At 41.0% G+C, this 14563-nt stretch overlaps 1 pseudogene; it reads left to right on the top strand.

The window, feature by feature from the left end:
• Positions 1-4210: 4210 nt before the first annotated feature.
• Positions 4211-5027, top strand: LOC116457837 (prohibitin 1-like; annotated as a pseudogene).
• Positions 5028-14563: the final 9536 nt, after the last annotated feature.

Raw genomic sequence — 14563 nt, 5'->3', positions numbered from 1 at the left:
AGGGAGACAGGGAGTTGTCACCAGTTATTTTAAATATAAAGGTGTCAGTTAGGAAGTCAGTGTGTGAAAATGCCTGGTGTTCTGAAGAAGAAAGAAGCAACGCCGTGTTTCTGGAGCATAGGTGTGAGCAGGAGTCCATGGGGCTAGAGGAACCAGCAATGGGCAGAGCCTGGCGGAGTGTTTTGTTGTTGTTTGCCATGTGAAGTAGCTTACACTTGGTCCTCTATGTGAAGGAAAACCACAAAAGGCCTTAACTCAGAAGAATACCTGGATTTGCATGTTTTAAAGGGCCCCATAAAGACTGTGTGTCTAGGTGAGAGTGGATATCGGGGAGCTATTAAGAAACTATGGTAATTGTCCAGGAGAGAGGCAGTAGGGCCTGAACTGGGGCAGAAGCAGTTAATGTGGCCTAGATGGCAGAGACAGGGTTTGGAAATCTAGATCAATAGGGTTTGGAAACTAACTTAATGTAGAGGATAAGAAAGAAGAAAGTATTTACAATGATTCCCTCTTCTGGCATTAAAACATTAAAACTTCTACAGACCAAAGTTATGATAAACAAACTGAGAAAGACAAGAGACAGATGGGGAAAAGTATTTGCTACGTATATGAAAGATAATAGACTATATATAAGTATTAACTAAGAATATCAATAAGAAAAAGATTTTTAAAAGTCTAACAGAAGAGAACTGATAATAAACAAATAAATCCAGAAGAAGAAATATAAATGGGCAGTAAACTTTGGAAAAGAAGCCCGATATCACTAGTATTCAGAAAAATAAAACACTGAGGTATCACTTCATACATATTGGCACATACTTAAAAATCTAATAATACCAACAGTTGATGAGCACAGGAAACAGTGAGAAGACTCAGACATTGCTGGTGTAAGTCTAAATTGTTACATCATCACTTTGGAGAACATTTGGGCATTATTCAGTAAACTTGATGATAGGCATACTCCATATCTCAGCAATTTCACATTTAAGTATATATTCTGGATAAGCTCGGCATATATTCACAGAGAATATGCAGACAAAACCCAAGTGCTTATCAATGGAGAAACGCATGGTAGTATATTCATCTCATGTAATACTTATAACAGTTAAAAATAACTGAGCTGGGACATTCTGGTTTGAGTTAGTGAGCACACTCTAATCTGTCTCTCTTACTACTGACAACTAAAAAGCCTGGAAAGAATACGTAAGGAACTATCTGAGGACTCACACCAGTAAACAATAACAGGTGGGTTGGGAAGGGAAATAAAAACTAAAAGCACAACTGATACAGGGGTGTAATTAGTCAGCATTCTCAAGAGAAAACCAATAGGATGTATATATATATATATATTTCTGTATGTGTGTGTATATACATATATACACACACACATAAAGATATATGTACATATATACACACATACACATGTATCTATCTATAGATATATATCTGTCTATAGACACTATCACAGTGTCTGTGACTGGGCCACAGCCCTGATGATATTTAACATCGCCTTCCTTCTGCCCCCTCAGAAATCACTGTGAAATTTCATGATTGGCTTAAAGTGACAGAATTAAATATATCTATCTATCTATAGACAGATATATATATATATATAGATATATATCTATAGATATAGACAGATATATATCTATATATCAAGAGAGATTTATTGTAAGAAATTGGATCATGTGATTACAGAGGCTGAAAGGTCTGAAGATCTTCAGTCAGTGAGACGGAGGCCTAGGACAGCTGGTGGTATAGTTCCATTCTGAATCTGAAGGTCTGAGAACCAGGAGAGCCACTGATGTAGAACCAGAGTCCACAAGCTGGCAGCCTCAAGACCTAGGAAGAGCTGATGCTTCAAGTTTGAAGGAAGGAAAAAATGTCCCAGCTCGAAGTCAGTCAGGCAGGAAGAGCTCCCTCTTACTCACGGGAAGGTCAGTCTTTTTGTTCTGTTCAGGACTTCAACTGATTGGATGATACCCATACACACTGGGGAGGGCCCTCTGCTTACTCAGTCTGTCAATCTAAATATTAATCTCATTCACAAAAAACCTTGTAGACACACCCAAAATAATGTTTGATGAAATGTTTGGGTACCCCAATGCTCAGTTAAGTTGATACATAAAATCAACCATCACTGGGGGGTTAAGTGTCCTGAGGTTTTCTCCCCCTGCTATATCTCCTAGCTTAAACCCTAGGGCAGCCTGGATCTCTGAACTGTGCAGTAAACACGGACAGTAAAAACATCAAGATGAACTCTCTCTTTCTGGCTGGAAGACTGGGAGGGTGGGCCCTTCAGGACAAAGACTGTAGGGGTACTCTCATTTCATTTTACTTTTTTTATTCTCCTAGCTTGGTGCCAAAGCCAGCCTTAGTCATGAACTATACTCCTGCAGCAGTGGTGACAACAGTGGTTCTTAGGCAATAAAAAGTGTAGGAGAAAATTCTTCCCTCTGACCAAAAGAACTGGGAAAAGAGACCCCTGTAGTCTAAAGACTGTGAAGCGGTCTCCATTATTTTGTTCGTCCTTTTTCTAACTGCTTCATTCTCAAAGTGGACACAGTTGTGAAAAATGTCTGACAGCACAGGAGGCTAAAACCCTGGCTTTCTATCCAGCACACCAGGAAAATGCGACCCTGCATATGGAAGAGTGGGGAAATCATAGAGAAGAGGGAGATGGAAAAAGGGATCTCTTAAATCTGGGAATGAAATCCTGGGCTCACTCACAGGATTCACGTACAAGGAACTGACCCAAAACAGTATAATGAAGGCTTTGAGTCTGAACTACAATGTGGACCATTTCCTAGGCCCCAGATCAGCCCCTGGATAGTGTCCACATGGGGCAGACCCTAATAGCACTGCAAAAGCTTTGAAAATGAAGCTAGCATTAGAACCTCAGCCCACAAAAAGTAAGTTGGGAGTTGGGGTATGAGCCCAACTCTTTTAATTGCTTTTAAAAAAAAAATCAACATTCTTCAGAAAAAAAATTTTTTTTTGAGACAGAGTCTCAGTGCAACACCCACACTGGAATGCAATGGAATGATCACAGCTCACTCCAGCCTCAACTTTCCTAGGCTCAGGTACTTCTCCCATCTCAGCCTCCCAAGTAGCTGGGACAACAGGTGCACACCACCATGCTTGATAATTTTTTGTATTTTTTGTAAAGACAGGGTTTTGCCATGTTTCCCAGGCTAGTCTCAAACTCCTGGGCTCAAGTGACCTACCCATCTTGACCTCCCAAAGTGCTGAGATTACAGGCGAGCCACCACATCCAGCCTCTTCAAAGAATCTTAACAGGACCTAGAGAGTTATATATAATTCAAATGTCTAAGATACAACTCAAAATTAATCAATACACAAATAACAAAAAAACAAGAAAATCTCACCAACTCTCAAAGAAAAAAGACAATCAACCAATCAACAGACACCAACACCAAATTGACCTAGGTGCCGATGATGGACTAAACAAAGACTCTAAGAAACTGTTATATACACACACATACACACCTCCTCCACACACACACAAATATAATTAAGCTCCATGAAGTGGGAGAGAACATTAGTGAATAGCAAAACAAATGAAAAGATGGACATTTTCAGCAAAGAAAATGGAAGCTATTGAAAAAAATGAAAATTTTATAATGAAAAAATACAATGATAGAAATAAAATAATTCGCTGAAGGAGATCAGTAACATAATAGAGATAGAGTCAGTGAACTCGAAAATGAGGAATTAGGCTGGCCATCTTTTCCTGTAAAGGAATAGATAGTAAATATTTTAGAATTGAATGACCATAAACTATGTCATAACTCCTCAGCTCTGCAATTATAGCATGAAAACAGCCATAGATAGTATGTAAATTAATGGAAATAGCTGTTTCAATAAATATTTAATGAACAGGCAAGCTAGATTTGTACTGTGAACCATGGTTTTCTGACCACTGAGATAGAACAACAGAAGCTATCTAATCTGAAAAATACAGAAAAGTAACTGAAAAACAATAAACAGTCTCGGACAAGTGGACTGATATCACAAGATGTAACATTCATGTCATCGGAGTGAAATGATAGAATGATAGAAAAGAGAAGAAAGAGATTAGTATTAGAAAAACTATTTGAAGAAATCACAGCTAAAACTTCTCAGATTCGGGGGAATTCATGTGGAGGTCAAAGTGGAAACAAGTGTGAGAAGTCCAGCAGAAGAAAACATGGCTGCCAAAGTGTTTGAGTCCATAGGCAAGTTTGGCCTAGTCTAAGCTGTTGCAGGAGGCATGGTGAACTCTGCCTTATATAATGTGGATGTTGGGTACAGAGCTGTCATCCTTGACAGATTCTGTGGAGTACAGGAAATTGTGGTAGGGGAAGGGACTCACTTTCTCATCCATGGGTATAGAAACCAGTTATCTTTGACTGCCATTCTTGACCACGTAATGTGTCAGTCATCACTGGTAGCAAAGATTTACAGAATGTCAACATCACACTGCACATCCCCTTCCAGCCCGTCGCTAGCCAGCTTCCTTGCATCTTCACCAGCATCGGAGAAGACTATGATGAGTGTGTGCTGCCATCCATCACAACTGAGATACTCAGGTCAATGGTGGCTTGCTTTGATGCTGGAGAACTAATCACCCAGAGAGAGCTGGTCTCTAGGCAGGTGAGCGACAACCTTATGGAGTGAGCAGCCACCTTTAGGCTCATCCTGGACAATGTGTCCTTGACATATCTGACCTTCAGGAAGGAGTTCACAGAAGCAGTGGAAGCCAAACAGGTGGCTCAGCAGGAAGCAGAGAGGGCCAAATTTGTGGTGGAAAAGGCTAAGCACAAAAAAAGGCAGCCATCATCTCTGCTGAGGATGACTCCAAGGCAGCTGAGCTGATTGCCAACTCCCTGGCCACTGCAGGGGACGGCCTGATCGAGCTGTGCAAGCTGTAAGCTGCAGAGGACATTGCATACCAGCTCTCACGCTCTCAGAACATCACCTACCTGCTGGCGGGGCAATCCGTGCTCCTCCAGCTGCCCCAGTGAGGGCCCACCTTGCCTGCACCTCCACGGGCTGACTGGGCCACAGCCCTGATGATATTTAACATCGCCTTCCTTCTGCCCCCACCCCAGAAATCACTGGAGATTTCATGATTGGCTTAAAGTGACAGAATTAAAGGTAAAATCACTTCAGATCTAAAAAAAAAAAAAAAAAATTCTCAAATTTGATGAAAGTCATAGATTTACAGTTTTAAAAAGCTCAAGAAACCCCAAACAAGATAAATTCAAAGTAAAATACACCAAGACGTATGATGAAACTGAATACAATGAAAAATATCTTGAAAGAAACCAGAAAACATGGGGGAACAATGACTGCATATTTCTCATCAGAAACCATGGAGACCAGAAAACAGTGGAACAACATTTTTAAAGGCCTATGAGAAAAGAGCTGCAAACCCAGAATTCTATATCTAGTGAAAATATCCTTCAGGAGCGAAGACAAAATTAAGATATTCTCAGATAAAGGAAAACCAACAAAATGTGTTACTAGTAGACCTGCTCTAAGATAAATGCTAAAGGAAGTTCTTCAGGTGGAGAGGAAATGATAAAAACAACAAAAATACTTGGACTTTAGGAATGAAGAAAGCACAAGATAAAAAGAGAAAAGATATAGTTTACCAATATCTGGAACAAAAAAGAGGCTATCACCACAGAACTCACTGATTTTAAAGGATAATTGACATACTATAAATAACTCATACATTTGACAGCTTAGATAAAATGGTCCATTTTCATAAAATACACAAACTACCAAAACTCACTTGTGAAGAAATATATGACCTACATAGTCCTATATTTACTAAAGAAATTGAGTTTATAGTTAAAGACCTTCCAAAGAAGGAAAGTTTGGGTCCAAGTGGTTTCACTGGTGAATTGCACCAAACATTAAAAAAAAAAGTTAATTGTATATAATCTTTCAAAAAATAGGGAAAAAGGAACATTCTCAACTCCTTTTATGTGGCCAGCATTATCCTGATACCCAAACCAGACACAGCACAATAATATAAAAGAAAATTAAACAAAATATTAGCAAATCAAATCCAGTAGCATATGAAAAGGATAATAGCTCACAACCAAGTGGGATTAATATGAAGAATGCAAGGTGATTCATCATTGAAAAAAATCGAAGACTGTAATCCACCCTATTAACAGACTAAAGAAAAACTACATGATAATAGATGCAGAAAAAGCAATATCTATCTATGGCAGACTCAGCAAACTAGGAATAGTAGGGACCTTCCTTAACATGGTAAACGGCAACTACAAAAATAGAGTACATAATTTTACATGAATAAATCCCAAAGATAAAATGTTGACCAAGAAAGAAAATTGCTGGATATTTACAGTATGATATCATTTATATAAAGTTTTACTATATGCAAAATCATTACAATTGCTTATGGATAAAGTATAAATGTTTGCAAGGGAATAGCAAACATTAAAATCAGAATAGTTGCCACATCTGGGCAGTGACAGAAGGGAATAGGATTGGAGATTGACACACAAGGAACCGCAGCTTTACTGTAATGTTTGAACTCTTCTTAAAAAATCTGAATCAAATATGACAAAATGATAAGATTTGAAGAGCAAAATGAGACATTACCATTCATTACATTGTCTGTATTTTCCTGCATAGTGAATATTTTATAGTTTTTTATTTTATTTTATTTTATTTTATTTTATTTTATTTTATTTTATTTTATTTATTATCCAGGCTGGAGTGCAGTGGTGCAATCTCGGCTCATTGCAACCCTCTGCCTCCTGGGTTCAATGATTCTCCTGCCTCAGACTCCATAGTAGCTGGGATTACAGGCGTGCACCACCATGCCTGGCTAATTTTTATATTTTCAGTAGAGACAAGGTTTTGCCATGTTGGCCAGGCTCGTCTCGAACTCCTGACCTCAGGTGATCTGCCCACCTCAGCCCCCCAAAATGCTAGGATTGCAGGCATGAGCCACCGTGCCAAGCAAGTTTTTTAAATATGTAAGTACTATATATTTAAAATATATGAACACTCTGATAAAAGCATCCTCAGGATCTTATGGAAGCACAAAGCATAGGGGAGGAGGGAAGAATAGGTCTTCGAGGGCTTCCTGCAGGTGATGCTAGTAATTCTTAAACACTTACCACATGCCAGGTAATGCTCTAACCTCTAAAAGTAGTAGCTTACTTATTTTATACAACAAATATGAAGCTTGCACACCTATCCTCAGTTAGAGATAAATTGAAACCCAGAGAGGTTAAATAACTTGCTCCAAGTCAGAAAGCTAGAAAATAAGAGTTGGGATGAAAACCAGGCAGCCTAGACCCAGATCTTGAACTGGTCAACCACATGAACAATCCACTGCAATGCTTTACTTTAGAGCAATTACTCCGCTTGCTGTGTGGACAACAGTGTAGACTCAGGCAAGGCTGAAGGCAGGGCGATAGTGGGCTCTTTTTGCTTATTGATTTCCTTACTAAATTCTTTTTTTTTGAGACGGAGTCTTGACCTGTCGCCCAGGCTGGAGTGCAATGGCAGGATCTCGGCTCACTGCAACCTCTGCCTCCCGGGTTCAAGTGATTCTCCTACCTCAGCCTCCCATGTCCTGCTAATTTTTGTATTCTTAGTAGAGAAGGGATTTCGCCATGTTGGTCAGGCTGATCTCGAATGCCTGACCTCAGGTGATCCGCCCCCCTCGGCCTACTACAGTGCTGGGATTACAGACGTGAGCCACCGCGCCCAGCCTCCCTACTGAAATCTTATATATTCTTAATGCAAACCTTTGTGTATTTTATATATTTAGCAACTACTTTCCCATTCATGCCTCATCTTTTCTCTTTGTTTATGGTGGCTTTTGTATATAGGAGTTTTTACTTCCCTCTGGAAAATGGAACCTGATTCAGGGGTGAAAGAGAGGAAAATTCAAGAGAGGTTATAAAAGCGGCGGAAATGGTGAGGTTTGGTGAACCTTCCAACCTCCTTGTTTGCAAAGCAGGCTGGCTAAGCAGCGAGAACCTTAATTCTCTCTGCCCTGTGCATGACTAAATTTGTCTTCTGTGGTTTGTGAAGGCAGACTCACGTTTGGCTTTGCATTTCCCACGACGCCTACACAGCACCTGAGGGCCTGGGAGGCTGGTTTACTCCACACCTAGAAGCCAAGGACTGGCCATAGTTTGAGATCCTCACTACTGGGGCAGGGAAATGAGGAAAATACTGACAATGGAGTGGGGTTCTTATAAAGCTCAGTTTATTCAGGTGAATAAACTTTCTTTTATCATGCGTGTGTGTGTGTGTGTGTGTGTGTGTGTGTGTGTTTTTCCAAAGGGTATGTGGTTAAAATTTCTTTTTATGCAGGGATAGTGACATTAGATCATAAATTAATTGATTTCCAATGTTCTCATTTTGCCAAATAAAAAGTTGGCAACACTCTATCGATGCCTTGAAGTTATTTTTATATTTTTCTGCTCAGTTAAATTAAAAAAAAATTTGAGAACAACTGTCATAGACAAAAGTGCTTTTAAGTCTCAAAAACATGTGTTTTCAGTTGGGTCACATATATTATTTCTATGACCAGAATGCAAGTTACTGAACTTTGGAGAATATTGGTTTCTTCACTAAAATGGGATAATTACACCCACCTTGAGAGATTGTAAGAATCAAATGAGAGAATATAAGTAAGGGGCTCAGTTTCACGCATGGTTCACTTCTGGTTTATTTTTCTGCCCTCTCCCTTCCTGGCAGGCAGGGACTAGATTTTATTTGCACGCTCTGACAATCATCCAGTTTAGGCCTGGATCATAGTAGGTGCTCAGAAAATAGTCTGTTAAAAACCACTATGAGATACCATGTCACAGTCATTAGAATAGAATAACTACCATAAAAAAGAACAATAACAGAAAATAACAAATGTTAATGAAGATGTAGAGAAATTGGAATTCTTGTGCCTTACTGGTGGAAATGTGACATGGTACAATTACAGAACAAAACAGTATGGTAGTTTATCAAAAAATATAGGATTACCATATGATTCAACAATACCACTTCTGGGTGTATACCCCAAAGAAATGAGAGTAGGGACTTGAACAGATATTTGTACACCCACATTCATAGAAGCATTATTTGTAATGGAAAAAAGGTGGAAGCTACTCAAGTGTCCATTAACAGATGAATGGAAAAACAAAATGTGGCCTATACATACAATGAAATATTATTCAGCCTTAAAAAGGAAGGAAATTCTGAGATATGTCACAGCATGGATGAACCTTGAGGACATCATATTAAGCAAAATAAGCCAGTTACAAAGGGGGCAAATACTGTATAATTCCACTCCTATGAGGAGCCTAGAACAGTCAAGTTCATAGAAACAGGAAGTAGAATGGTGGTTGTGAGGAGCTGGGGAAAAGGAGAAATGGAGAGTTATTGTTTAATGAGTATGGAGTTTCAGTTTTGGAAGATGAAGAATGTTCTGGGGATGGATGGTGATGATGGTTGCACAACAGTGTGAATGAACTTAACGCCACTGAATTGGACACCTAAACATGGTTAACATGGTAAGTTTTATGTCTATTTTTCAACAATTAAAAGTAAAAATTTAAAATTTAACTAAAATGTTTAATTGTCTGTTAAATAAAAGATCTAATGAATGAATGAGGAGAAGGATAGAGCCAAGAGGATGCCTAAGGCAAGAAACTTGCAAGCAAGGAAATAGCAAGTGTGTTTGCTCAGCCAAAACCAGCTAAGGGGTTTGCTCACCTGCTGTAGGTAAGAGAGGGGGATGGTGGAGGAAATGAGGGCTGAGGTGTTGCCAGGGAGCAGATCATGCAGGGCTATACAGGATTTTGCCTTTTATCTTAACTGAATATGATGGGATGTGATGGGAGGAAACAGGTAAGAGAGTAAACGAGTCAGTGGAAGTAAAGAAGGAGTACTAGAAGTCCAGAAGTGTGCCCAGATGCTGAGGGCCTAGAGCAGAGGTTCTGTGTCCTCCACTCCCCAAGCACACACCTGCTCTCAGGACTGAGTTGACCCCTGGAACATCCCAGAACCCTGGATTATCTGATCAGACCCCTCCACCCTGGCATGTCCTAAGGATGATTTTGCCTGAACAGGGGAACATGTGTGTCTTCCCCAGTGATGGCTGGGGCTCTGGCACAAATGCAGATTATTACTCTTGGTTTTGAATGTGGGAGGAGGAAGTGTGAAGGGTGGAGGAGGTGTTTCTTTTATCACACAATTAGATTAGAAACTGGCTGGCTGCTCAGGGCAGGGTTCCACCCAAACTAGGTCTACAGGAGAGTTGTCCTGCTGGGTGGCCCCATCTCACTCTGGGGGCGCTTAATGTTTTTGGACCCGACTTCTTTGCTGTTCAAATTCTTGAGAAAAGGCATATAGTGTGGTTCACATGAAAACTCAAACCAGATTCCAAAAACTCACTTTGAGTCCTCATATCATTCATGTATTCGTTCATTAATTCATTCACTCATCCAACATTTACTGAGCACCTACTATGTGTCAAACACTATGCCAGGCATTGGGAATACAACATAGACTCTAACCTTCAGTTGCTCACGAAATCAATGGTGGAATAAAATAAACCTTGAATTATACTACAGTGAGTTAAGTACTATGACAAAACGGTAATAAAAAAATAAAACTAAGTTAGCCAATATTTGTTCTTACTACATACTTACTATATGCCAGGCATTGCTTTAATTGATTTGTATGCATGGACTTATTTTTTCCCTAGGCAAACCCTATGTGGTGGGCACTATTATCAGCCCACTTTATAGATGTCGATAATGACATACCGAGAATATTAAGTGGCAAGCGCTCAATGCAGCTAGAAACTAGGACAACCAGGAATAGCCCTGCTTATAACTCTCTGCTGCTTCTAGAGGTATGGGAACATAGAGAAGGCTTGGTTAGGTATGTTTCCCAGAGAAGGCGATGACTGGCCTGATTGTTGCAGCATGAGAAGTTGGCCAATCAGAGGAAGATGGGGGCAGAGGATTGGTGAGGATTTTCACCCATCGAAAGTTTCAAACAGAACCGTAAGTGGAAAGCAGGAAACCATGACAGGGCATGTATATTCCAGAGAATGCAAGACGGGGAGAAGCAGGAGATGAGCTGGGAGAGAGGACCTGGGCAAGGATGCCTGGTGAGAGGGGAGCTCATTTCTTTAGGCACTGGAGTCCAATGTGCTGTTTTTACACCTGAAGTGATGTGATCACAGTCACCACTTTAGGATTTTTGCAGGAGTTTTATTCATGGTTTGGGTGGACTAATGCTAGCCAATATGTGAATCACAATAAATTCTCTCTGACCTGGTGATTCTCCATTTGTACCCCCTTCCCATCCAGACCTGTTCTCTGGTCTGCACTGTGCCATACAGAGGTTAATGCCCCTGATTGCCTCGGGGGTCTCCTTTGCCTCCTATCTTCCAGTTGGGTTTAGCCAGTGGTAGGCATCGGCAAGAGATTAAAGGGTGGGAGGAGAAAGAGGTTGGGAATTTCCTCCAGTTCTTTCTCTGCTTCTTTGCCAGGGTCTGCCAGTGGCCGGGTTCCTCTGCAACCATAGTTCCTGCCAGCAGCCCCTCCTCCACGGCTTCAGCAACATCTCGCCCTCTTCCTGTCCTTGCAGATTCAGGGTAGCAATGGTTCCCCGGTGTTGCAAGTCTCTGAGTGCTTCAACATCTCTTATTGGTTTCCTTAGCTCTGTCCCTATCCCTATAAATTGTTGTCCCTTCATCAAATCCCACTTCCAAGTCCGCGCTGCACGAGCCTTCTTTGTCTTGATCATAACTAGTCATGCTGAGAACTTACCTGGTACCAATTACCACTTATTGAGTACCTACTGTGTACTTGGGGCTTCAAATGCATTTTTTCCATTTAATTTTCACCACAGCTCCATGAGTTATGGACCATTTATATCCATTTCAGGAATCCTGAAAACAAGGCAGGCATACATTTAACACAGATGTTAAGTAACTTGCCCAAAATTATATAAGCCTTTTGTCCAGAATCACGCAGTTAGTCAGGAGCAAAGTTAAAATTCAAACCCAAGTCTCCGGACTCTAAAACTCATCCTGTTTCTGTTGCTCTGGGGTCACCGAGTCAATTCTTATAAATGCTTAATTTGTCAGACTCTGGAAAACCAGTAATGGTAGCAGTAGTAAAATCTCCAGGGGAAGAGAGGTTAGGGTATTCCATGGAGGTTATAGGTCTTCTTGAGGAATGGTGGATCTTTAAGTAAAAGTTCCAGAACTTTGCCATTCCTGCATTGGTGGAAAACACAATAGCAGGTGATTCGCCAAAATATCCCTTGCTTCACAATGTGCAGTTCCTCTGTGGAGGGAAACTTAGCCCTTACTGAGTTCAGAAAGAAGAAGAAACTCATCCATCCAAGACCCACAGCAGAAAGCATAAGGGTTTATTTATAGAGAAGAATTTTATTATTTTAAAAAATCACTTGTGGGCTTCTGCACCAAAGCGTAGGAAAAAGCATGCGTTGGTTGCCAAGGGTCAAGGGAAACCACCTTGTTTTCTTGACAGCGCTGTGGCTGAAACAGCCCTTCCCAAAAACAATACGTGGGGGGAAGAAAGGCAAAACCAGTGGGAGGCTTGAAAATGCTGTGGTTTGCTTTTTATTTTTTATTTTTTCCAGTGTCTTTGGGGCTGAAAAAGGCAGTAGAATGAATTCTACAACTAGTCTAAAATGCAGTGCCTCTTGCACTGGGAGCTCCGGGGGCTGCCCTCACATGACTCATGCCTTCCCCGACTCGCCTCAGATCTCTCGTCCAGGCCCATCTGTCAAGGATAGTAACAACAACACAGAAGGGATGCTGCCTTCACCTCCACTGTAGACTGCAGCGGCTCTTTCTGTTTCCTAAAACCCTTTCATAGTCTAGCAAAAATGGCTGCCTTTCTCCTAAGTGCCAGGCTTCTTCTTCTTAGGATTTTATCTCATCTGAACCACAACCTTTTGGAGACATCATTGTTATGCTCATTTGACGGATGAAGAAAGCCAGGCTCAGATGATTAAATACCATGCCCCAAATCACACAGCAAGGAAACAAGCTGAGATGTGAAGTCGGCGGTCTTATGCTTCAGAACAGTTCTGGGAATTCATATTGTCTTCTCATTTTCCAGAGGAGGAAACCAAAGTAAAGAGAGGTGGAGAGGATACTACAGACCAGGGCTCAGGGTGGCCCAGGCAGTGCCATCTCCAGGCACATGGTTCTGTCTCCTGAGGCTGTGACTCATGACGGTGCGAGACCATCAGCTAGACAAACAGCCACCCACTGGGCCACTCCAGCCAATTACAAACCTTTGGCTTCAGAACCAAACATGTGTCCACATTGGCTCAGATATATGCACAGACTTGCCTTGTAATGCCATCAGGCCCTCTGTGTATTTTAAAAGCAGAGGCCTCAGACCTCCAAAAGGCCAAGGGTTGCTTCTCAGATCTGACCTAAAAGGGCCTAACCTCAAGGACAGATCTGAATTCACCTGACATTCAGCCCCAGGAGGAATCATAGAGAAAATGCTCTTAGCTGGAACACCTCTACACAGACTGTTGCTGTCCTGTGTGCTGCTTGCATTGAACTATGTCATTCACCAGCTATGTGTCTCCAGACAAGGTACTGAACCTCTCTGAGCCTCACTTTCTTCAGAGAACCAGTTTAAGTTTTCATAGTCAGGAATCCATTCCTTCTAAAAACCTGTGCTAAGGAGACATGGCAAGGTGTTCTGGCCTACAGAGACATGGGCAGAACTGGGGCAGAAGAGCAAAATGGATACTAAAGCTCTAAACCTGCCCACCAAGGTTCACAGTTTATTTTAAATTGGGGCTGTTTTGCGTCATTGCAAAGGAGGGTGAATATGTTTACACTTGTAAAATTCTGCTCTTCTTTCACAGAATTTCAGAGTAGATGGGTTGGTACAAGCTATCTTGTCTGACCACCTCCACATGGTGTAGAGATTAAGGCCAGGAAAGGGAAGCCCTGGCTTGATACCTCACAAGGGCTTGAACCCAGACACAGTGCTCTTTCCAATAGGGGTCACTGCCAATCTAAAGAATTCTCTCATCTGCATATGGGACTAGGAACCTCTAACTCATAGCACTTTTCTGAGGATAATAAGAACAAAGGGATAGGGAAATGTTTTGTACACAAATGCAGTATATGTCTGACAAGAGGAATTAATTTCAAATAGTCATGTGATGCTTCTTCAGTGACGCTGAAGAAGGGACCTGTGGCAGGGCTTCTAGGAGGAATGGCTCAAACATACAAGTGTGCTTTAATTTGTCTTTAGTCAGTATACTGACATTATTTAGAAAGTTTAATCAACGTTGAAGGTAGAGAATATCTGATTTGCTCGTCAAAATGAGTGCCTGTATGTTGAAAGATATGGTTTACCAAGAGTCCCCAACCTGTATGCCTATAGAAACCTGGAGAATAAAGCCTGAAAGTGGGTGGTAAGAATTAAAATCTACCTCCTTCATTACGTTGATGGCTGTTTTTTTTTTTTTTTTTTTTTTT

This window comes from Hylobates moloch, unplaced genomic scaffold (assembly GCF_009828535.3).
Source record: "Hylobates moloch isolate HMO894 unplaced genomic scaffold, HMol_V3 SCAFFOLD_18, whole genome shotgun sequence".
Lineage (NCBI taxonomy): Eukaryota > Metazoa > Chordata > Mammalia > Primates > Hylobatidae > Hylobates > Hylobates moloch.
This window is presented reverse-complemented; position numbering and strand designations above follow the sequence as displayed.